The 24755-nt window shown below is 39.0% G+C and overlaps 1 non-coding gene across 1 annotated transcript; it reads right to left on the bottom strand.

Annotated features, from left to right (window-relative positions):
• Window positions 1-6128: 6128 nt before the first annotated feature.
• TRNAC-ACA lies at window positions 6129-6200 on the bottom strand. The gene has a single exon. It is a non-coding gene; the product is annotated as a tRNA-Cys (tRNA).
• Between the last annotated feature and the right edge of the window lie 18555 nt (window positions 6201-24755).

The following is a 24755-nucleotide window of genomic DNA, read 5'->3' as shown; positions in this document are numbered from 1 at the left end:
TTTATAATGGTTGAACAAAGTTATATTACCACCAACTGTGCAAAAAGGTTCCTTCTCTTTTCTCTACATCCTGATCAACACTTACCTTTTGTCTTTTTAATAATAGTCATTCTAATAGGTGTGAGGTGATAGCTCATTGTGGTTTTGATTTGCCTTTCCCTGATTTTACTGGGATTATTTACTTACTTACTGTTATTGACTTGTTTGAGTTACTCTTATATTTTGGTTCTTAACCTCTTATCTGATATATGATCTGCTAATATTTTCTCCTGTTCTGGAAATTACTGTTTTACTCGATTGTTGCCTTGGTTATATGGAAGCTTTTTAGTTTGGTGCAATTTGACTTGTTTATTTTTTGTGTGTGTTGCCTGTGCTTTGGTGTCATGTCCAAAAAATCATTGCCTATTTCAGTCAATGTCAAGAAGCTTTCCCCCTAAGTTTTCTTCTAGTAGTATTACGGTTTCAGGCCTTATGTTTCATTAATTCTTTAATGTATTTTAAATTGATTTTTGCATATGGTATGTGTTAAGGGTCTACCTGCATTCTTCTGTATGTGAATATCTAGTTTTCCCAACACGATTTGTTGAAGAGACTATCTTTCCCGATTTTGTGTTCATAGCACCCGAAGGTCAGTTGACCATAGATGCATGGATTTATTTCTGGACTTTTTATTGTCTATTGGTCCATGTGTCTGCCTTTTTGTTAGTACCATATAGCTTTGTAAAATATTTTGAAATCACAGAGTGTGATGTCTCCAGCTTTGTTCTTCTTCCTCAAGACTGTTTCAGCTCTTTGTCATCTCTTGTGATTCAATATGAATTTTAGGATTGTCTTCTGTTAAGAATTCCACTGGAAAAAAAAAAAAAAAAAGAATTCCACTGGGATTTTAATAGATTTTGTTGGATCTTAGATCACTTCAGGTAGTATGGATATTTAAAAATTAATTCTAAAGTCTTTGAACATGAGATGTCTTTCCACTTATCTGTGTTTTTAATTTTATTAATGTTGACTAAAGCAATTTAAATCCCACAAAGCCAATTGAATCAGGTAGGCTGTTAACCTGATTTAAAATGTGTAGTTTACTGGTTAAAACACACTCTTGTTTCAAATAACATATTAAATTAGGTTAACAAATAGGATAATCACCTGGTATTGTATTCTTCATTACTTCTCTAACTGTAGAAATATTTAGGGTCTTGCATTTACTAATGACAGATTTGTATTATTGAAAGTTTTAAAAGTTTTGGGACTTCCTGCTGGTCCAGTGGCTAAGATTCTGCACTCAATTCAGGGGGCCCAGGTTCGATCCCTGGGAACTAGGAACTAGATCCAACATGTTGTAACTAAGACCTGGCACAGCCAAATTAAAAGTTTTCAAGGTTTCAAATTTCAAAAGAGCAGAGAGTACTGTTCCAGACAGCAACTTCTTGGAAGCCTGGTCATAAAGGGACAGGAGTTAGAAAGGTCAGTCTGTTGACTCTCCTGTGATCTCTCATGACTATAGGCACTGAAACCTTTTGCTCCTTGGAACCATGCTATGAGTACATTGATCTTTGATCAGAACATCTTCAACCAGACAGATTGACAATTAGATCAAATTTAAAATCAATTTAGTTCACTTAGTATAGCCATACATGGTGTTCCATGGGTCTTCTTGTCTTTAGGCATCAGTTGAGAGTAGCACCTCATGGACTAAAAGCAACAGAATAATGGACAGACTTCCAGAAATTTGCATTTATTCCAGAAACCAACATATCCAGAGCCTTTTAGCCCTACCAAAGCCCCGCCATCAGTAACACAGAATGAAAACTCTTATTAATCTAGGCCTAGCCTATTGTCCCCTGAAGCACAAGAAAGTCAAGATAGAACCCAGAAGTGTTAGGACAAAGCACAATGACATCAGATAGAAAGCTGTAGGTCGTTATGCTGTGTGCTGTGTGGCGATGTAGTTAGGAAGGACATAGGCTCTGAAGAAGCATGCCAGAAGCCTAATAAGAAATGGAGGAACCTTAAGCAAGAGAAAAGTAGTCATCCCAAACTGGTACTAATAGGTTTCAGTATCATAGAGGCAAGATGAGTGTCTGGTTTTAAAACATACTGAAAAGTATTTGATACTCTTCCCACCAAGAGGTGGTCTCACTTCCCACCTCACTCCCTTTTGAATGTGGACTAGCCTTAGTTAATAGTGTCTAATAAAGAGAATCCAGCTAGAGTGATGGTGTATAGCTTCTGAGGCTACTTTAGAAAAGACAATATGGCTTCTGGCTGGCTCTGTTAGGACACTTGCCTATGGAACAATTCTGATATGGTGCATGGAAGCCCGATCCACATAGAGAGGCCTGGTGTAGGTATTTCTGTTGAAAGTTCCTGCTGAGGTCCCAAACAACATCATCGACCAGACATGTGAGTAAGAAATGCTCTGAGGTGGTTCCAGCTCCAGCCATTGTTGTCATGCAACATCATGAGAGACTCCAAGTGAAATCCAACAAGCTGAGCTCAGTCCACCCCTAACACTGTAAAGATACAAAAACTAAAAAGTGTTCTCATTTTATGCTACTCAATACAGATCAGATTATTAATCAGAAAGATTATATATATATTTATTTTTTTCTTGTTTAGATTATTTTCTATTACAAGGTATTACAAGATATTAAGTATAGTTCCTTGTGCTATGCAGTAGGTCTTTGTTGGTTATCTACTCCATATATATTAGTGTGTATATTTCAATCCCAAACGCCTAATTTATCCCTCCCCTCTCTGCCTTTCTCCTTTGGTAATTATAAGTTTATTTTCAATGTGAGTCTATTTCTATTTTGTAAATAAATTCATTTATGTCATTTCTTAGATTCCACATATAAGTGATATCATATATTTCTCTTTGATTTCACTTAGTATAATCTCCAGGTCTATCCATGTTGCTGCAAATGGAATTATTTCATTCTTTTTAATGGCTAAGTAATATCCCATTGGGTATATATACCACATTTTCTTTATCTGTTCATCTGTTGATGGGTGGAATCTTAGGTTGCTTCCATATCTTGGTTTTTGTAAATAGTGCTTCTGTGAACACTGGGGTACATGTATCTTTAGTTTTCTCCGGAGAGATGTCCATGAGTGGGATTGCAGGATGATATGGTAGCTCTATTTTTAGTCTTTTAAGAAACATCCATACTCTTCTCCATAGTGGCTGCACCAATTTACATCCCCACAATGTAGAAGGGTTCCCTTTACTTTGCACTCTCTCCAGCATTCATTTGTAGATTTTTTGATGTTGGCCATTCTGATCTATGTGAGGATACCTCATTGTAGTTTTGATTTGTATTTCTCTAATAATTAACGATGTTGGACATCTTTTCATGTGCCTGTTGGCCATTTGTATGTCTTCTTTGAAGAAATGTCTACTTAGACCTCTGCTAGCTTTTTGATTGGATTGTTCTTTGTTTTGTGTTGTTAATATTGAGCTGTATGAACTCTTTGTGTATTTTGGAGATTAATCCCTTGTTGGCTGCATCATTTGCAAATATTTTCTCTCACTTTGTGGGTTGTCTTGTTCTGTTTATGGTTTCCTTTGCTGTGCAAAAGCTTTTAAGTTTAATTAGGTACCATTTGTTTATTTTTGTTTTGAGTTCTGTTACTCGAGGAGACAGATTCAAAAAAAATATTGCTGCAACTTACGTCAAAGAGTGTTTACCAATGCTTTCCTCTAGAAGTTTTATAGTATCCAGTCTCACATTTAGGTCTTTAATACATCTTGAGTTTATTTTTGTATATCGTGTTAGAGTGTTCTAATTTCTTTCTTTCACATGTACCTGTCCAGTTTTCTCAGCACAACTTGTGGAAGAGACTATCTTTTCTCCATTGTATATTCTTGCCTCCTTTGCAGTAGTTTTAATTGACCATAAGTCACTTCAGTTCAGTCGCTCAGTCATGTACAACTCTTTGTGACCCCATGGACTGCAGCATGCCAGGCTTCCCTGTCCATCACTAACTCCCAGAGCTTACTCAAACTCATGTCCATCGAGTCAGTGATGCCATCCAACTATCTCATCCTCTGTCGTCCCCCACTCTTCCCGTCTTCAGTCTTTCCCAGCATCAGGGTCTTTTCCAGTGAGTCAGTTCTTTGCACCAGATGGCCAAAGTATTGGAGTTTCAGCTTCAGCATCAGTCCTTCCAATGAATATTCAGGACTGATTTCCTTTAGGATTGACTGGTTGGATATCCTTGCAGTCCAAGGGACTCTCAAGAGTCTTCTCCAACACCACAGTTCAAAAGCATCAATTCTTCAGCACTCAGCTTTCTTTATGGTCCAACTTTCACATGCATACATGCCTACTGGAAAAACCATAGGTTTGACTAGACAGATCTTTGTTGGCAAAGTAATGTCTCTGCTTTTTAATATGCTGTCTATGTTGGCCATAGCTTTTCTTCCAAGGACCAAGCATCTTAATTTCATGGCTGCAGTCACCATCTTCTTGGGATTTTGGAACCCAAGAAAATAAAGTCTGTCACTGTTTCCATTGTTTCCCCATCTATTTGCCATGAAGTGATGGGACCGGATGCCATGATCTTAGTTTTCTGAATGTTGACTTTAAGCCAACTTTTTCACTCTCCTGTTTCACTTTCATCTAGAGGCACTTGACTATAAGTGCCTGCATTTATTTCTGGGCTTTCTGTCCTGTTTCATTGATCTGTATGTCTGTTTTTATACCACTACCGTTCTAAACGTTTTTCTGTCTGTTTATGTAGGAAATTTACAACTTTCCAGCAGATAACCTGAAATACAAAGTTAGCTTAAGAGTATGTGAGAAAATAGTTGAATTGCAGCAGGATGATTTTAAGTACTTCTGCTAATTTTTAACATTTTATTTTTTCTCTTCCATGTTTTTCCCATAGGAAAAATCAGGGAGAAAGGCTTTCCATGGTGGAAAGGATGATATTGTTGCCATATCTTGAATAATAGAAGTTATGTCAAATCTGGAAAAATGTCTGAAACATGAATAATGGTGGGGATAGAGTTGGGAAAGTTCATGCAAAAAAAAAAAAAAAAAGATAATAAAGGGTGTCCTAAGCTAAGGCTCCTCTCTCATTTTGCTCATATTACAGATAAGATGTAAGTAGCCAGGTTTTTGTGACAAAATCCCCTACATTATTGCTATTGGATATGCTTTAGAAGTAGATGAAATTCATGAGGTGAATTGTCATTGCAAATCCTGAATTCTTCACCCTTGTCTCTGTCTCAATTCTGCACAGAATCCAGCCTACTAAAAACTTTGGCTTACCAGAAATAAAATATTAAAAAGAAGGAAACTATGTTGCTTAAGTGAACTATGTAATAATCACTAACAGCTCTGCCACAAATATGACAATTAGAACACTCTGCATTTTGAGTAATCACATCCATTTCAAGAGGAAACATGAGCAAGGCTCTTCATTTATGAGCCAAACCCATTTCCTGAGGGGCTTATCTATTGACTAATTTTAGGATTTAAAAATAAAACCAAGTTGGCGTCTTTTTATTTTGTGCGAGCGGAAAGTGAACAGAGGAGGGAAATAGGAATAAATGCAAGTTACTGAAAGATCAGTGGCTGTGGTGGGGGCCATTTTGTGCTGGGCATTTATTTCCAAGAGATCCATCATGTTGCAGTGGCGTCTCACGTCCGCTTGCTTGCTCACAGCTCTGTGTTCATGTGAGGTGATGCCATAGTCTGGCAAGACCACATCTCTCTTCCACTCGCCGCTGTTCTTTCTGGCTCTTTAGAAATACGTCCCTGTGCTGTCGTGATCTCAAGATGAGTCGGGAATGTTGATTTTTCAGTGTGGGTTCTTCCAAACTGGCCGTTTCTTTTGCAGTCTAATTCAGTGAAGGCAGTAAGAATGAGTTGTGTTATCCAGAGAGAAATAAAACCATAGCTGGTCCTCATGTTGGCAGCAGGCGTCTCACAGCGAGCTTTCCGGTACTGTCTGGCCGACTGTTCCCTCAGTTGCCTGAAGGTGAGAAGTGAAGTGAAGCCGCTCAGTCGTGTCCGACTCTGCGACCCTGTGGACTGTAACCTACTAGGCTCCTCTGTCTGCGGGATTTTCGAAGCAAGGATGCTGGAGTGGGTTGCCATTTCCTTCTCCAGGGGATCTTCCCGAGCCAGGGATCGAACCCAGGTCTCCTGCATTGTAGGCAGACGCTTTACCGTCTGAGCCACCAGGGAAATGTGGCTGAAGGTGAGAAACGCGTCTCCAAATATCACTGCTTGTAAGATAAGAGGACTTCCTGACCCCAGGGCTCCTCAGAGATGGGTCTCGGCTCAGTCCTAGAATGGTCCTTCCCTGGACTTCACTTCGCTCAGAGCTGGACTTGGTGACACGCCCACCTATATCATCCTCCCTGAGGAAATAGCATCCTTTTCCCGCCTCCCCTAAGACTCTGGAAACACAGGTGCGTGGGGTGTTGATCAGCTCCCATCGGCCACACACTCAGGCAGCGTGTTAGCACGTAGACGGTTATATTGCTGTTTTGAAATTGGTTCAGTAATAGAACATCTCGGCCCTGACTGAGGAGCTGAGCTTGACGAGAGCAGTGGAAAGTGAGGGAGAATCTGGGAGTGGGCAGGACAGAGAGAAGGGCCATCCCGTCTCACTAGGGCGACAGGCCCACTCATGGAAAGGCTACTTTCTATTTCCGTAATGTCACCACCCTCACTGTGGCATATCTTGCTCCACAGCTTGTGCTCCTGTTCAAAATGTGTGATTTTTGTGGTCTTCTCAAACCAGGAACGTGTTTGTTATTTAGTCGGGCTCACATGACTCATAAGATGTTTAATGGAGGGAAAAAAATACCATGATTTTACCACTTTCACTTTATTCTGTGCAGCTGTCTCATCACATTTCATTCATTTGATTAAAATAAATAGTTTTTTGGGCAAAGACTGTCGCCTCTGCCTCTCTCAAAATAATAGAGTTTTGTTGTTACGAAATCATTGCCTGTGAAAGTCTCTGCCACAGAGTTGTGGATTTTGGGGCTGAGAAGAAGACAGGGGTTTCCACGGAAGTAGAGCCCACGGGCCAGTTCAAACTGTCTCCACTTACCCGCAGAGCTTCTGAACTCCAAAGCTGGCCCACAGCCTGGTTTATGCCCCAGGGCCCATAATGAGAAGGCACACTCGGAACTTCTTTCTGATTCATTTACACTCCGTGGAAAGAGCCCACGCAGCCTATGTTGCCTGACATTTATTATGCCCTCTCTGGCCTCCCCGCCCTTCAGCCCTCCCATCACGGGGCAAGACAGCTGCACCCCAGCCACCCCGTACCTCCCGCTCACAGTGGGTGCCAGTCACTTAGGCACAGCCCGCACTCCCCAGGCTCTTTGAAGTCTCCGAGCCCTAACAGCCTTCACTTACTCGACTCTCTCTCCTGCAGCCCCACATCTTTTACTCATTGCTATTTGTCTTCACTTCCCCACCGCCCCCCCCCCCCCATTTTAGACTGTTTTTCAGTTCCAGGCTTTGAACTTTTAGAAACACATCCATATACATTGACCCCTCTAATCATCACATTGTACTCCTTAAGCTGAAGTTTTATAAAGGCTGACAATAACTAGAAATTCTCTAGTGCCGGAAATACCATGAGATGAAAAAAACCCCGGCTTGAAATTGGACAAAACCGAATTTAGATGTACTAGCCATTTTGTCCAAATAAAAACAAAAATAGCAAGAAGCACCTTTAAAGCACTGTTTATGGGCTAAGAACCGTGCCAGGTGGAGCGATGGATCCATCAGTTTTGTGGCATGAAGCAAATGCCACACTCAGAAAGGGGTGATTGAGGTTGAGTGAAAGGCAGAGTTAAGGGAAACTGATTGGGTTTTCTGAAGGATCCCAGTGCTAGCATCGTGGATCAGAAATAGCTAAGTGTGAAGGGGTATGGGGAATCAGCCACTGGAACCCCAAGAGAACTGATAGATGCAGGTGAGAGTCACCCAGTGGAAACTCAAGTCCTTGCGAAAAAAAGCAGCCAGTACAAAATTCTGGCCCTAGAGACAGGAGGGTGAAAGGATGTGTATCTCCAGTTGCTGTCTTCCTTTTCCTAAATCCAACCAGGAGAGCTCAACGAGACCCAGCTGATGATAATCTGTTGACTTGAGGTTAGCCTCCCAGAGCACAGAGATGATGGCATGGATAATAAGTGGTGTTCTAAAGGAACTTGCCATCTCCATACCTATTGGGAAAGTTTAATGCTCATGACAGGGGAGGTGAGAGATTCTTTGGGCAATGAGTTAGAAAGCTCAGTGACCTTTCTTTTGAGGTTTATTTGGATAAGGCTAATCATGAGAGAGTGAAAAGCCACTTCCCATTTACACTGCAATAACTATGGAGATCCGTATTACTCCAAGGTAGACCATCGTGTCGCAGATGCTGCAGCAGTTTTGGAAAACTACTTGGAAACCTTAGTGAATGTGTCCTCAAACCATAAAGCTCCAGACCAAGCCCAGAGAACAAGAAAGAAGGTAATAGATGTTGCTTTAAAATAATTTCCCCTTTTCTTTGGTATGAAACTTAGGTAATAAGGAAAGATTATTTTATAATAGTGATTGACTAGAACTGTGTGAAAGGGCACCTCTCATGGCAAGGGAGGCTTGAAAGAAAGTACTTTATCTGAAATACTTTCACTGAACATGTTGCCTGGACAACATCATGGTTATGTTAGTAAAGAAGAGAGGAAAATAGACCCTAGGTGGGCATCTACCAGATAATGCCCGTCTTTCCATTGTGCATACCAAGAATAAGCCTGAGCCATTTTAAGCTACTTTCCCAAGTCAGATAATAAGTGAAAGAGATGAAATTTTAATGCAGGGCTGATGGGTTGAAAACACTTGCTTTTTTCTTCAAATCAGACCAAATGAGCAAAAATAAACCCCTTTGTTCACCTAAAGAGTCACTTCTTGAAAGCTGAAGAATTGGTTCCTTATTAAAATCACATAATTAAAAAAAATAAAATAAAATCACATAATTAGTGGAAAAGCCATACTAACTCATGATTTTCCAGATTTCTCCCTGTGATTTTTTTTTTAACTTAAAAATTACTGCTTAAAATGTATATATTTCAGAAACGACATTGGTGAATGCCTGCAATTGATTCCTTTAATATATTAGTTACTTGCAGACGTTCTTCTGTAGAATCCTATGATTCTCCTGAGGTTACGGATACCTCAGTTAATTTTTCAGCTTAACATCGTGTGTGATTTACAGCTCATATGCATGAGGATATCTGTAAGCTTATTCTAATTCCTGTCTTTCTCCTCCTTTCTATCTCATTTTTTTGTTGTTTGTATTGTATATAATTTCAGAACATAGAGTATTTAAATCTTACTCTGGCATGCTGTTTCAAGCCATTATTTTATCTTAAATGTACAGTTACATATGTTCATCAGCAGTCTTTTTGCCAAAAGTTTTCCTGATCGTTACTAGTTGACTAAAGCTACGTTTAGGTTATTCTCCAGGTTGTTCTTCAGGAAAGGCATATGAAATGATAGCAGGGTGCTTACTGAATGTTTTAAACTCTTGAAGGACAGCTTGCTTGGATACAAGATCATTGGCTCAAACCTTTTTTTTCCTCTTAAGAAATTTCCTGCAGTCCTACTTCAGTGTCTTCTGTCATTTAATGGTGCTATTGAAAAAGATCTAATATCAACTCAGTTTCTTGTACCTTTGCACTTTTACCTGGATGGCCATAGAATTTTTTCTTCCTGTTAAAAATTCAATGATTTTACCAGGATATGTCTTGAGATTTACTATCCCGGATCATTTTCATCAGGTACACAGTGTTGGCATTCAAATGTAGATTCAAATCTTCCTTTATTTCAGGAGCATTTTCTGAAATAATAGATTTGAATATTTGTTTTCTTGGATTCCTTTGAGCTTCTTTGAGGAGTCAAATTATGTGCTTTTATCTGAATGATTTTTTATAGTTTTGAGAGGGGTTTTTTGCATTGGATTCAAATAGAGTTTCAGGAATCTCTACTTTGGAAAATCCATAAAAGACATATACATCTACAAAAATCACATCAGTGGCTTAAAAGAGGGAAAGTAACATCTCTACAGAACCAGAAGATTTTTTACAGAGCTCAGCACAATTTTGTGATTAAAAACATAGACAGTAAGGGAATTTCCTTAATCTAAAGAAAATTTCTCAAAAATGTCATTCAGGAGCATTCCTTTTATTAGCAAGTCTAGAAATATCTTAATGTTTTATTATTAGAAATCATAAAAATAAGATAGAGAAAAAATAGACATCAATATTGTTTCATCGATAAACGTACCCACTTTCTCAACAAACATCCAAACCATTCTCCATCATACTCTTTTGATTATTTTGAAGTAGGTCCCAATCATCATATTACTCCATTTGTAGATACTTCTGAACGTGTCTCTAAATGAAAATGACTCTTTAAAAAATATAAATATCAGTATCACCTCTATGTAGTAAATACAGCTTAATATCATCCAGTAGCTGGTTAGTGTTTACATTTCCCCAGTTTGTACATATTTTGTTATCATTTGTTTGAATTATCTTCCAAAAACAGCCTGAATGTTGCAATAGATTATGTCCCTTGATTCTTTTTATTGGTAAAATGATTCTCTTTCCTTTATTTTTTGGAAAAACATAAAAAAACCAAGTGGAATGGTTTCTTCTATACTGTTTCACACAATCTGGATTTTGCTAATTGAATCCCTGTAGTTCAGTTTAACATGCTCCCCTGTCTCTTGAATTTTATGTGGAGTGTTGATTCAGTTCAATTCAGTTCAGTTGCTCAGTTGTGTCCAACTCTTTGCAACCCCATGGATTACAGCACGCCAGGCTTCCCTCTCCATCACCAACTCTTGGAGCTTACTGAAACTCATGTCCATTGAGTCGGTGATGCCATCCAACCGTCTCATCCTGTCGTCCCCTTCTCCTCCCGCCTTCAATCTTTCCCAGCATCAGGGTCTTTTCCAATGAGTCAGTTCTTTGCATCAGATGGCCAAAGTATTGGAGTTTCAGCTTCAGCAGTGGTCCTTCCAATGAATATTCAGGACTGATTTCCTTTAGGATTGACTGCTTGGATCTTCTTGGAGTCTGTGGGACTCTCAAGAGTCTTCTCCAACACCACAGTTCAAAAGCATCAGTTCTTCAGCACTCAGTTTTCTTTATAGTCCAACTCTCACATTCATACATGACTACTGGAAAAATCATAGCTTTGACTAGACGGACCTTTGTTGGCAGAGGAATGTCTCTGCATTTTAATATGCTGTCTAGGTTTGTCATAGCTTTTCTTCCAAGGAGCAAGTGTGTTTTAATTTCATGGCTGAAGTCACTATCTGCAGTGATTTTGGAGCCAATAATAAAAAGTCTGTCACAGTTTTCATTGCTTCCCCATCTATTTGCCATGAAGTGATGGGACTGGATGCCATGATCTTAGTTTTCTGAATGTTGAGCTTTAAGCCAACTTTTTCACTCTCCTCTTTCACTTTCATCAAGAGGCTCTTTAGTTGTTCACTTTCTGCCATACATGTGGTGCATCTGCATATCTGACATTGTTGATTAGATCTACAGTTTTCATTAGATTCTGATTTGCATTTTTAACGAAGCTGCTGCATAAGTGGCGTAGTGTACTTTAATTAGAAGGCACTGTATTACTGATGTTCCCTGTTAGAGTAACAGCCATTGCTAGGCATTGCTTTGCTCCATTATTTCAATAATTGTTGCATATTGATGGTAATCCAGTCTTTTTTAAAAATTTATTTATTAGCTAGACTGCTTCTATAAAGAATTACCTGAAGTTACAGCTAGTTAAGTCCTGGAATGGCAAGATAAGTACTTAATTCTTTCCTTTTATTTATTTTCTAAAACTTTTGCATCCTTAAAGTCGATCAGTGAGTATAATGGGGTGTGTGAGAAAGAGACAAAGAAGGTGGGGTACAAATGGATTTAAAGATGTTAGAAAACTTATTTATGTTTTCCATTCTTTGTACTTATTATCCATACTCTAAATGTCTCATTGCTGGCAAGGTATAAGTCTTGTTGGTGCTCATGATTCAAATATTATTTAATAATCTCCTGGTTTTCTAGTATGAACAGCTATTCTAGGCTCACTTTCCATGTTTTTATCCTCAGGTGTATAATCAGCCATTTCTATAACGAGACTTGCTTTTAATGTTTTAAATCACTTCTTTTTACTTATGTTTCCATAAACTTTAAACTTTGCTCTTCATTTATTTCTTCTCTGTCCTTTACTATGCTTTCTGTAGTGGTTATTCTGTATTCCTTGTACTTTTGCCTTCATTTAAAATATTTTTTAAAATTTGTTTCCTAAATTCTGTTGATTCTCATTTCATATCATCCTATTTTTAGGCCATCACTTCCTGTTTCCTGACCACCTTTTAAGTTCTTACATTTGTATTTCTGTGATATTCCTGCATAACTGTAGTTGCTTTCTGAAGCATTTGTTTTTGTTTTCTATTTTCTTTTCTCTAAAAACTTTTTTGTTGTTGTAATGTCAAATGATGGGCTTCTCTGGTGTCTCAGATGGTAAAGAATCTGGCTGCAATATAGGAGACCAAGATTCGATCCCTGAGTCAGGAAGATCCCTGGAGAAGGGAATGGCTACCCACTCTAGTATTCTTGGCTAGAGAATTCCGTGGACAGAGGAGTCCAATTTTATCTACTTCATCATAACCATTTTTAGATGAGCTTTCCTATCACCTATAGGAATTAATGTTACTGTCATTCCTGCTTTATTCTGTAGTACCCTTCTGTGTGGGCAGAGCTTACTCCTTTCCTGTTGCTTTCATTTAAATGCAATGGATTTTCCTGGACTTCTAGTAGGGACATGGTGTGAGGAATACAAGGATGTTCCAGGATATCATTTCCAGCTCACAGCTCACACCCTCCTCCTCTGTCACTACAGTACGCATCTTACAATATGACCAACTCTGTGGCCAGCCCCGCTCTGACTCTCTGAGCCCAGCCTGAGTCAAGTGAACTTCTCCTGCGAGCCGTGGATTTCTTAGTTCCCTCCTCAGCCCTTTATTCCACCATCACGCGCTCTCAGACATTGTTTCTTGGTGGCCTGTTCTGCTCTCCGCCTCCTCTGGGCTCCCAAACTCTTTCTGAACTTGTCTGTCCTTCCCCAGTGCTCTGGAGGTTCTCAGTCTCAGTGATACTCCCGTAGTTCCCGCTCAGCTAGGAGGCCCTCGGTTGAGAAACAACTGTAGACTGGAGATGTTGGAGATCCCAGAGCTCTCTGAAGCCCTCTGTCCACCCCCTCAGTTCTCTCATAGTCACCTCCTTCTTGTGCGGCTTCGCCTTTGATGTAGTCTATATGCAACTGAGCCTGTGAGTTTTCTGTCTCCTGGTTTCACTGAAAGTACCAAGTTTTTTGTTGTTCATAATCTCCATTTTTCTACACATCTGCACAGGATTTCCAGGAGAAAGGAGGTAGCCCAAAATAGATTGCATGACTATAAAACTCTTGATTATAAACTATTTGGTTATGCAGTTTGATTTTCAGGCTTTTCTAAATAGTTAGAAAAGTGTCATTTGCTAAGGATTGCTCAGGCCCAGGTTCAGCACCATTTACTGTAGATATAATTAACTCATTTTGTTACCAAACACAAGTTCATGTGCCCAAATCACTTTGGGTGGTATGTACATGGTAACAAGATCACATGTTTCAGTCTATGAACACAGGATGTCATCCTGTTTATCCGTATCTTCTTAAATTTCCTTCAGCAAAGTTTTATAATTTTCAGTGTTCAAAACTTTTACATTTTTGGTTATTTTTCTGTCTTTTATTTAGCCTTTTTGTTGCTCTTGTGAATGGGATTGTTTTCTCAATTTTCTTTTTAGATAGTCCATTATTACTGGACACAAGCGTGATTGATTTCTCTTTCCTGTAACTTCATTGAATTCATTCATTTTAAAACATTTTTTATTGATTCCTTAGGGTTTTCTGCATGTATGATCATGTCATCAGCAAACAGGTCACTTTACTTTTTCCTTTCTAATTTAGATGCCTTTTATTTCTTCCTGTGTAATTACTCTTGCTAGAATTTCCACTACTTTGTTGAATAAAAGTGGTCAGAGTGGACATCTTTGTCTTCTACTATATATTAGAGGGAAAACTTTTGAGTTTTCCCTCATTGCTTATATGATATTGGCTGTGTGCTTTTCATATAGGGACTTTATTGTGTTGAGGTAAGTTCCTTCTATTTCTGTTTTGTTAAGAGTTTTAATCATGCATGCATGTTGAACTTTATCAAATGCCGTTTTCTGTATCTAGGGTAGGGATCACGTGTTGTTTTTTTTTTTTTCTTTCGTTTTAATCTGGGGTGTCATTTTGATGGAGGAGGGTAGTATTAAGTCTAAACTGCACCGTCAACCTTCACCTGCAGGGGTCCTCAGTGACAAAAACTGCAGGTGTCTTCCGTGGTGACTAGAGTCCCTGGAGTCCGCTTGTTCTCTTCTACCCATGCGTGGTTGCAGCTAAGGAGATTCCTCTTGATGCTGAGTTTTGATGGAATGGAGGATTAGCTGATGAAAGAAAAAAAAAAAGCTTCCTGTGCCTTTTAATGCAATGGATCCTGTTTTTTTGTCTTCTACAAGTTTTTTGCAGCTTTCTTCTTTTACTCTGGAAGTCTCCCAGAGCTAGTTTTATCAGTTGTTTAGTCATTGTTTTTATTGTTTTGGTGGGTTGAGATGGGCATTGAGCCCTCTGAGTCTGCTATCTTGCGAACATCACTGACCTCTATTACTTATAATGTCATCCGTTAACCTTATGGGGTTCCCTCAAATGAGTTATTTTTTTTTCTTGCTACGTTCAGAATTCTCTCTTTGATGTTCAGCATTTTGACTATGATGTACTCTTCTATAGCTCCTGAAGTTAATTGAACTTCTTGGATTTGTAAATTACTATTTTTTTCCCATCTCTTACGTTTCTTTCTTTCTTTCTTTTTTTTTTTTTTTGTCATTTTCTCTTGCTTTTCTTCAAGGTCTCCCATTATGTGTATCTTAGTGTGATTAATGGTTTCCTATATTTCCCTGGCTCTGTTTTTTTCTTCTTCTTTTTTTCCCTCTTTCTTTAGATTGCATTATCTCTATCAACCTGTATTTTACTTCATTGATTCTTTCTTCTGCCAGTTCAACCTACTGTTGGACCCTCTAATGAATTCTTAATTTCAATTATTATATGTTTCAACCTCAGATGTTCCGTTTGTTCTTTTGAAAAAGTCTGGATCTTTAGTTATATTCTTTTTGAATGAAACAGCATCATCATACGTTTCTTTAATCTTTACGTATGGGTTCCTTTATTTTTTAAATATACTTATAAGCTGCTTTGCAATTTTTATCTAATAAATCCATCATCACAGACCCTTTATAGACAGTTTCTATTGCTAGCTTATTTCCCCTGCATATGTCATACTTTGCTGTTTCTTTGTATGTTTCATAAATTTTTTTTTTGAGCTAGACATTTAAATAGTTTATTGTATCAACTCTGGATTTTGACCTCACTTCAGAGGTGACTATGGTTGTTTTTCACTTGCTTGTTTAGTGGCTTGACTCAGCTATTTCTGCAAAGTATATTTCCCCCTCAGTGTTAGAGCCTCCAAGTTATTTTTCCCTTTGTTTTTTTATTTTAAATTATTGGCTACTCAGAGTTACCTTATGCTGTCATAAAGCACTTACTGGTCAAAGGCTATGTTTAAGAACCCTTGTGTGCATGCATGCTAAGTTGCAAAGTCTGACTCTTTGCAACTCTCTGGACTGTAGCCCACCAGGCTTCTCATTCCGTGGAATTCTCCAGGCAGGGACCTTAGCCAGTTAGATTTTTATCTTTACCATGGGATGTTTGTTTGGTTTGAAGGCTACTATCAAAGTTCAGGGAGTTTTCATTTTTGTCCCACATTCAGCTGGGTCCTAGTGGGTTTGAAGTTTTCCTCTGATAACTCTAGACAGTCTAGAGTGCAACCTTAGGCATGTATACAGTCTTCCAGACTACTCAAATGATTATGATATTATTTTTAAGCCTTTCTTTGGAGTCACACCTAGTTGAAGTAGCTCGTTAGGTAGTGCGTGTTTTGTCACAGGTTTGTTGAAGCTGTGCTGGTAAGACTTCTGACTATATTAATGGGTCTGTGTCGCTGAGTTTCATGTTCTGCTCTAATTGCTTTTGTGGATGCAACATAATGCATATGCACAGCCTTTACAAACTCTAGGACTGGCTGTGATCCTTGGAGGGCTTTTCATCATGCTCTGCTTCCCTGGTCCTCACTATTAAACTTCTGACTGTGACAATTTATATCTGAACTATGTCTCTAGTCCAGTAAGATCCCTGTTGTTGTCAACAACACTCTGTGGCATGAGTTCTCCACTCACTGATTCAAATAATGTCCATCTGTCCTCTCAGGCAGAGCTGAGGGGATTTCATCCAGTAAATCTCACCTTTATTCCTGGAAGAATACCTGTTGCCATTGCACTAGAACTGAGGGTGCGGCCCCACTTTTCCAAAGCAACAACCTTCTTATAACATTGGGCACTGGGAGATGGAAGCATCAGCTCTGGTCTTCTCTGCTTGTCCCTCCAGACCTCCACTCCATCACTGTTCTTGGGCTTGGCTTCCGGGTTTCTAGCACCTGAGATAGAGTTTCCATCTTATGAGGGAAGACTGGATGTGAGAACAGAGACCATTCCTCTCTTCTGCCCATTCAGAATAGAGGTTTTGCACTTTGGGAATGAGATTAGTGAGAAAAACCAGCAGTCTGACCCTCCTGGGGTGAAAATATAACCCCAGACTTGGAGCTGGAGTGAGAGAGACCCTCCACAGTCTTTGCTTTACATGCCTGGTAGACAGAACTGGGAACGGGGTGGCTAATGGACCAGGCTGCAGCTCAGATGCCATAGACTCACACAGTTCTTACCATGATGCAATAGATTTTCTTTAATAAACATCTGTCCTATGCTGTATGGTTTTAGGAAAATTTCCAGAGATTTTAATATATATTTTTTTATTCTGTAATTTTTACTAGATAAATAGGTTTGCTAGGCAGGGGATTTTCCATGCCCCACACTCCATTATTCCAGAAGTTTCACCTCTAGTAAGCACTTCATAGTCTTTGTACTCAGAGTTTCTAGCCCATTATCTTCCTGTTTTTCATCTTCATTGTCTTCCTGTTTGTTGATGCTAAAATAATGAATGAATGAAATTCTCAGGAAGTTGGCTGACCAGCTCCTCAGAATGGTGGTTCTCTGTCCTACACACCTGTTTTCCTTTCCCTGCTTTATGTTGGGAAGAGGAGCATTGTTTCTTGATAGAAGAAAGGCTTTATGTCATTTCCCTCTTTCATTCTACATTGTATTTCTAGTATCTGGAGACTTTAAAAATCACCCATAAATTTTACTCAGAAATCCTTGGGTAAATTGGGCCTTGATGATCTACCATGCTATCCCAGAGTTAGTAACATAGATAGGAAGTATGTGTGTCACTGGCTCATACATCTAGTAAGCTAATATATTTTTTTTAATTATTCAAGTCTAGTTGCTTTACACTGTTCATTTTTACTGTATAGCGAAGTGATTCACTTATACATATATGCACTTTCTTTTTCATATTCTTTTCCATTGTGGTTTATCACAGGATATTGAATATAGTTCCTTGTGCTACACAGTAGGACCTTGTTGTTTATCCATCTTGTATATAATAGTTGCATCCACTAATGCCAAACTCCTATTCCATCCTTCCCCCACCTCCCCTCCTCCGTGGCAACCACCAGCCTGTTCTCTGTCTGTGAGTCTCCTTCTGTTTGATTGATAGATTCATTTGTGTCATATTTTAGATTTCACATGTAAGTGATATCACATGCTATTTGTCTTTCTCTGCCTGACTTGTTTCACTTGTTATAATAATCTCTAGGTCCATCCGTGTTTCTGCCAATGGCATTATTTCATTCTGTTTTATGGCTGAGTAATATCCAGCCATATTGAGTTAATATTCAGTAACTCATGTTACTCAGCCATGAGTAATATGGCTGAGTAACATTGTATATATGTTATTGTTGTTTAGTTGCTAAGTTTTGCCCAACTCTTTGCAACCCCACGGACTGTAGCCTGCCAGGCTCCTCTGTCCATGGGATTTCCCAGGCAAGAACAGTGGAGTGGGTTGCCATTTCCTTCTCCAGGTGATCTATCAGATGCAGAGATCAAACCCATGTCTCCTGTATTGGCAGGAGGATTCTTTAGTGCCGAACCACCAGGGAAACACATTGTGTGTGTGTGTACACACCATATCTTTATCAGTTCAGCTGTCAATGGATATTTAGGGTGTTTCCATATTTTCGCTATTGTAAGTAGTTCTGCAATGAACGTTGAGGTGTGTCATGGTCCAGGCACAGAGTGTTTCAGATAGGAGTTAATTTATTAAGAACAAAGAACAGAAATAATGAGGGTGCTGCAAGCTCAGAGGGCCCACCTCCTGACAGACCAGGGAATCCTGATTGTTCGAGCACTGGGCTGGCTCAGAGGTGAGCCAAGGCTGTGTTAGTCGCTCGGTCATGTCCAACTCTTTGCGATCCTGTAGAATGTAGCCCACCAGGCTCCTCTGTCCATTGGATTCTCTAGGCAAGAATATTGGAGAGAGTTGCCTCTCCTTTCTCCAGGGAATTGTCCCAAACCAGGGATTGAACCCCGGGTCTGCTGCATTGCTTTACTGTCTGAGCTACCAGGGAATCCCTTTGTGGGCTAGTAGCCAAGTTTTATAGCCTCAAGACAAAGAAAATTCCTCCCGGAAGGATAGCATCCAGTAATTGGTTAGCGTGGTATAGGGTGGGTAATTGGGTGGGATATTTTTACCTAATGTGAGGTCAAGGAGCTGGCCGATTTAGATTGGAGCGGTGGGGAGGAGGGATTGGCTCATTGGCAATGGTTGCTATGGGGCTTGCTAGATGACCTTGGTACAGCGCGCTGCATCTGTGCCCTTGGTATAGGGTTCCACAGGGGGCTTGTATCATTTTGAATTATAGTTTTGTCCAGATGTATGCCCAGGAGTGGGATTGCAGAATCATATGGCACCTCTATTTTTGGTTTTCTGAGGAACCTACTGTTCTCCATAGTGGCTGCACCAGTTTATATTCCCACCAGCAGTGTAGGAGGGTTCCCTTTTCTGCATACATTCTCCAGCATTTATTTCTTGAAAATTTTTTGATGATGGTCATTCTGACAGTGTGAGGTGATACCTCATTGTAGTTCTCATTTGCATTTCTCTAATAATTAGTACTGTTGAGCATCTTTTCATGTGCCTTTAGGCCATCTTTATGTCTTCTTTGAAGAAATGTCTATTTAGCTCTTCTGCATATATTTTGATTGGGTTGTTTGCTTTTTTGTTATTGAGTTGTTAAAATGATTTTTAATTTCTGGTAAAACAAAACAATTTACCTCAAATTATTTTTTCCATGAGTTCCAAGAGTCTTTAGAAGAATGTAACTGGTGTTACTGAAATCTTCTTTACACTTGACTAAAAACTGAAATTAAAGAATATTGTCAAAGAATTCTTTACATCAATATTATCTATTACTTGACATTTGGGTGTACCGAGGATGAATTCAGGGAAGTGGTTTCTGATTAGTAAAGTGGGACTCTTCCTTCCTGTGACCTGGACACTGCTTCTTTTAATACAGCCCGCAATGGAGGCAGATGGTATGTGGTATTAAACATTGCCAGATGTTTTTTGGCTTATATTCTGAGAGTCATCACTGCAACGATTCTAAATGGAAATGTATTTATAAATAGCTGAGAAGCAGTTCTAATAATTCACAGTTCCTATGTGCCTTTAGAGTTCTCTATTTTCACCACAAAACGTTGCCAATCATGGCAGGTGACTCCCTGGTTTATGTCTTGGGTGTGAGAAAATACTTCTGCTTTCTCTCATATGAAACAGTGATCATCTCTTAGCTTATAACCCCTAAAAGTTTTCTCTTTCCATTTCCCCTTATACAGAGGATCTTGGTTCAATTTTATTTTTATATGAGCCAGTGTGTTTCTTTTTATATCTGTTATCGTTTTCATTCTCTAAAGGATGTCTGAACAGGCTCTTAGGACATAATGCCCTTGGAAAAAAATAGTTAATCATTCCTTAAAACAGTAATTCTCTTAGCTCTAAGCCACGTGAAAACACATATAGAAAACGTAGTGATTTCACAGGGTTGTAAATAACACAAATGTAGATACCAGGAACCTGAGTTAGCTGTGGTTGGGTCGGCATTTTCTCCTGGAAATGTATTCAAACTGCACTGAACTAGTGGTGTCAGAGGCCTTGAAATATTGTTACCAGTTGAGTCTATATCTAAACTCACTGGAGGAAGTGATGGAGGCATGGGAGAAGTGGGATGGCAGAACAAAGTGTGTATTTCTGCAGAATGTTTATTTATCTGTCTCCAGAGGACACATAACTCCGTCATTTAGTTATTTCTTACTTTGTTGACCTGGAAATTGCTATTTTTGATACCAGTGTCAAAAAGAACAGCTGTTTATGTGCTCATAATATTTTGCTTCAGAAGCGTCTATGGTCTTTGTATTTCATGTCTAGGTTGAAAATAATATTTATATGAACAATAGGACTACTAAATTATTAAGTTAACATGTTTCTAATTCTTGTCTGCTACCTTCCCTATTGGCTCAGATGGTAAAGAATCCACCTATAATGCAGGAGACTGGGGTTCGATCCCTGGATTGGGAAGATCCCCTGGAGAAGGAAATCGCAACCCACTCCAGTATTCTTGCCTGGATAATCCCATGACAGAGGAGCCTGGCGGGCTATAGTCCATGGGGTCAAAAAGAGTTGGACATGACTGACTGAGTGACGAAGACTTTCACTTCACCAGTATGCTTTGGTGAAATTCCAGTGTCTGAATACCTCAGTGCCGTTAAATACAGTGCAGGAACCATCAAAATCTGTTTTTTTCTGATGCCCACATTTTCTGATTACAGCTTAAGTATGAGCTAAATTTACATGTTTGAATATTTAAGAATTATAGTCCATCCTGAGGATTAATAATGTACACAGTTCAAAATGAAAAATAAATAATTATATCTTCCAGCAGAATAAAACACAAATATAAATGCCATGTTTTTTCATTTAAACAGAATTGTAGATTTAAAAAAAATGTTTTTAAAGGATGGTTCTATTTATTTATTTATTTTTGGCTGTGCTGGGTCGTCGTTGCAGGTGGCTTTTCTGTAGTTACAGGGAGCAGGGGCTCCTCTCTATTTGCGGTGCATGGACAGCAGTGGCTTCTGTTGCCGAGCATGAGCTCTAGAGCACATGGACGTCAGTAGTTGTAGCTCTGAGACCTGTGGGATCCTCCCGGACCAGGAAACAAACTGTGTCCCCTTAATTGGCAAGCGAATTCTTAACCAGTGGACCAAGAGGGGCATCCAAAATCATAATTCTTATGAGTAAAATGGGCCTACAATTTTTTACTATCCCCATCTGTATACATTATTATTTAAGGAATTTTGCATAACCTACAACCACATTTTTATTTATAAATTATTGGAGCTTCTTAGGTGGCTCAGTGGTAAAGAATCCGCCAGACAATGCAGCAGATACCAGAGATGCGTGTGGGTTAAATCCCTGGGTTGGGAAGTTGTCCTGGAGAAGGAAATGGCAACTCACTCCAGTATTCCTGCCTGGAAATCCCATGGACAGAGGAGCCTGGCGGGCTACAGTCCATGTGGTCACAAAGAGTCGGACATGGCTTAACTACTGAACATGCCAGCATGCTCGCATAGATAATTATGTTGTATAAATATAATAAAAATATATATAAATAATTGTTCTCAAAATATTTAATTGTAAACACTTTCAAAATCTAAAAGCCAATACTTTGTTAATGTATAAGAATTCAAAATTTGTTTTTCCAAAGTAATCATAACACTGACAATCTGTGTGTGTGTGTGCGTGTTTGTTTAAATAACTGTTTCGCTCTTTGCAAACAATAGCACATTTGGAATTTGTTCAGTCTGGCATTATTTGAAAAGTAATGAATATTTAGAGACATAATAGTTTCTACAATAGTAATATTTTTATAGAGAGTAAAGTATAATCTTTTCCAACAAAAGCTACAATAAATTGTGTAATATTAGTAAAGCAACTTAAATTATGCTTTTTATTCTACTTGACTATAAATATGAAATTTCAAAGTGAAGTATGAAAATAAGCTACTAAAAATACTGATGGGAGATATGCTTTATTTTATCTAACCACTTTCCATTCCTTTTGCTCTAAGTAAGGATAGTGGTTGTCTTAGGACAGCGAAAAGAATTCAGAATGTAGATGTTATATGATTTTAAATTAGCCTAGGTAACTTGTTTGGATAATAATATATTTGAATCTTTATTAAATTTTACTCAGTACCAAATATGAGACTCATTTTCCGTCAAGGGCAATTAAAAAAAGTCCAGTAGTGTCTGACTCTTTGCGACCCCATGGACTGTAGCCTGCCAGGCTCCTCTGTCCATGGGATTTCCCAGATAAGAATCCTGGAGTGGGTTGCCATTTCCTTCTTCAGGGGATCTCCCCGACCCAGGGATTGAACCCAGGTCTCCTGTGTCTCCTGCAATGGCAGGCGGGTTCTTTACCACTAATGCTACCTGGGAAGCCCCAATTAACTATATAGTGACAAGTTATTCTTGCATTTTTTTGTCTCATGGGTGTCAGTTCACATTCTCCAGGGTCATTATTTTTCTGTAGATCTTTACAAAATCATATAAAGTTATTTGTGCCAACTGTATGCTGTATAGCTTTAAAATAATGAAAGTTTTATCTTTGCAGTTTCTTTTGTCCAGTAATGAAGTGGTACTTGTTTTATATCTTAATAAAAACCAAAAAGTGTTTTCATTCTTGAAAGTGCCTGATTTTGCAGGGTGTGGCAGAAGGAAGGAATAATTGGAGATCAGGTCAAGAAAAAAAAAAAACAACAGGAGTTCAGTCAGCACCTGGAACACACCAGGATGCTATTTAAGAAGAATTAAATAAATCTATGTGAGTTCCCTGGTGGCTCAGATGGTAAGAATCTGCCTGCAATGCAGGAGACCTGGGTTCGATCCCTGGGTTGGGAAGATCCCCTGGAGAAGGAAATGGCCCCCCACTCCAGTATTCTTGCCTGGAGAATTCCATGGACAGAGGAGCCTGGCGGACTCTAGTCCATGGGGTCATGAAGAGTAGAAAACGACTGAGCAACTAACACATTCAAATAAATTTCCCTTCTTCTGGGTATTTCTTTCTATTACTTTTTCAGTCAAATAGCCATTGTGCATGGCTAAGCAGAAATGAAGAGAGGAGGACGTAAAAATAATCAGAATTTGGCTTTTAAATTTCAAATGTCTAAGATCAGAATAAGGTATAATATATATTCAGAACTTTATTCAGTATTAATGAGGAGTTAAGTAGAAAAAACATTCCCCGATTTGGTGAGAAAGGTGATAGTGCGAGTGTGAAAAGTAAGAAAAATCTGCCAGGGCATAAGATTTAGGATGAAGGGAAGCGATATTAGCAAGGTGGTTGAATTTCTCTCCCTCAGCAGCTGTAATTTTCCATGCATCCATGGACAAAGGTGCCTTTGTGGAGCTTCAGGATCCAGGTAGGAGGTGATGTAAAGCTAATGCAGTCCAAGAATAAGGAGAGCCATTTTGAGAAGATAGCCCCACACCCAGGCAGCTGACTGGGTGACCATGTTCCTAGCTATAGACCTGTGAACAGCTCCAGGAAGTGGGAGGAAAGCTGGAAATTTCACGGATATGTGAAAATAAACACAGTTCTGAGAAATGAGCGAATCTAAAGAGAAATCAGAAGAAAATTAAAAACAAAACTTTTGAAACAAATGAAAAATCAAAACACGGCTACCAAAATGTATAGGATGTAGCAAAAAGAGTTTTTAAAAATGTTTTATTTATTTATTCATTTATTTTGCTGCCCCAGATCTTATTGCAGCATGCAGGATCTTTAGTTGAGACGTATGGGATCTAGTTCCCTGACCAGGGATAGAACCCATAGTCTCCTGCCAGGAATATGGCATCTGAGCCACTGGACCACTAGGGAAGTCCACAAAGCAGTTTAAAGAGGGAATTTGATGGCAGTAAATGACTACTTGAAGATAAAGTAAAAATCTCAAACAACCTAACTTTATACTTCAAGGAACTTGAAAGAGAACTTTGAAACTAATCCCACAGTTAGCAGAAGGAGGCAAATAACAAAGATTGGAGAAGAAATAAATAGAGACCAGCAAAGCAATAGAAGGGCTTCCCCGGTGGCTCAGATAGTAAAGAATCCTCCTGCAATGTCAGAAACCTGGGTCGGGAAGATCCCCTGGAGGAGGGCATGGCAACCCACTCAACAAGTATTCTTGCCTGGAGAATCCCATGGACAGAGGAGCCTGGCGGGATGCCATCCAAGGAGTCATAAAGAGTTGGGCACGACTGAGCAACTGAGCGCACACAAAACAGTAGAAAAGACAGCACTAAGAGCTGAATAAATTATCAGCAAACCACAATCAGCAGTTTGTTATTAAAATTACATGATAATGAAGGGCTAATTTCCACATTGTAGAGTTGTAATATATGTGATAATTTATTAAAGTAATTCTGTAAAAGAAATGAGAAAAATGTTTCATTAACAGTAATGTCATATTATTGAAATAAAATGTAGTAGCAACTAATGATAACTGTTTTTGGCAAAGTCAAC

Source organism: Cervus elaphus, chromosome X, assembly GCF_910594005.1.
Source record: "Cervus elaphus chromosome X, mCerEla1.1, whole genome shotgun sequence".
NCBI lineage: Eukaryota > Metazoa > Chordata > Mammalia > Artiodactyla > Cervidae > Cervus > Cervus elaphus.
Note: the sequence above shows the minus strand (reverse complement) of the source record. Positions and strands in the feature narration are given on the sequence as shown.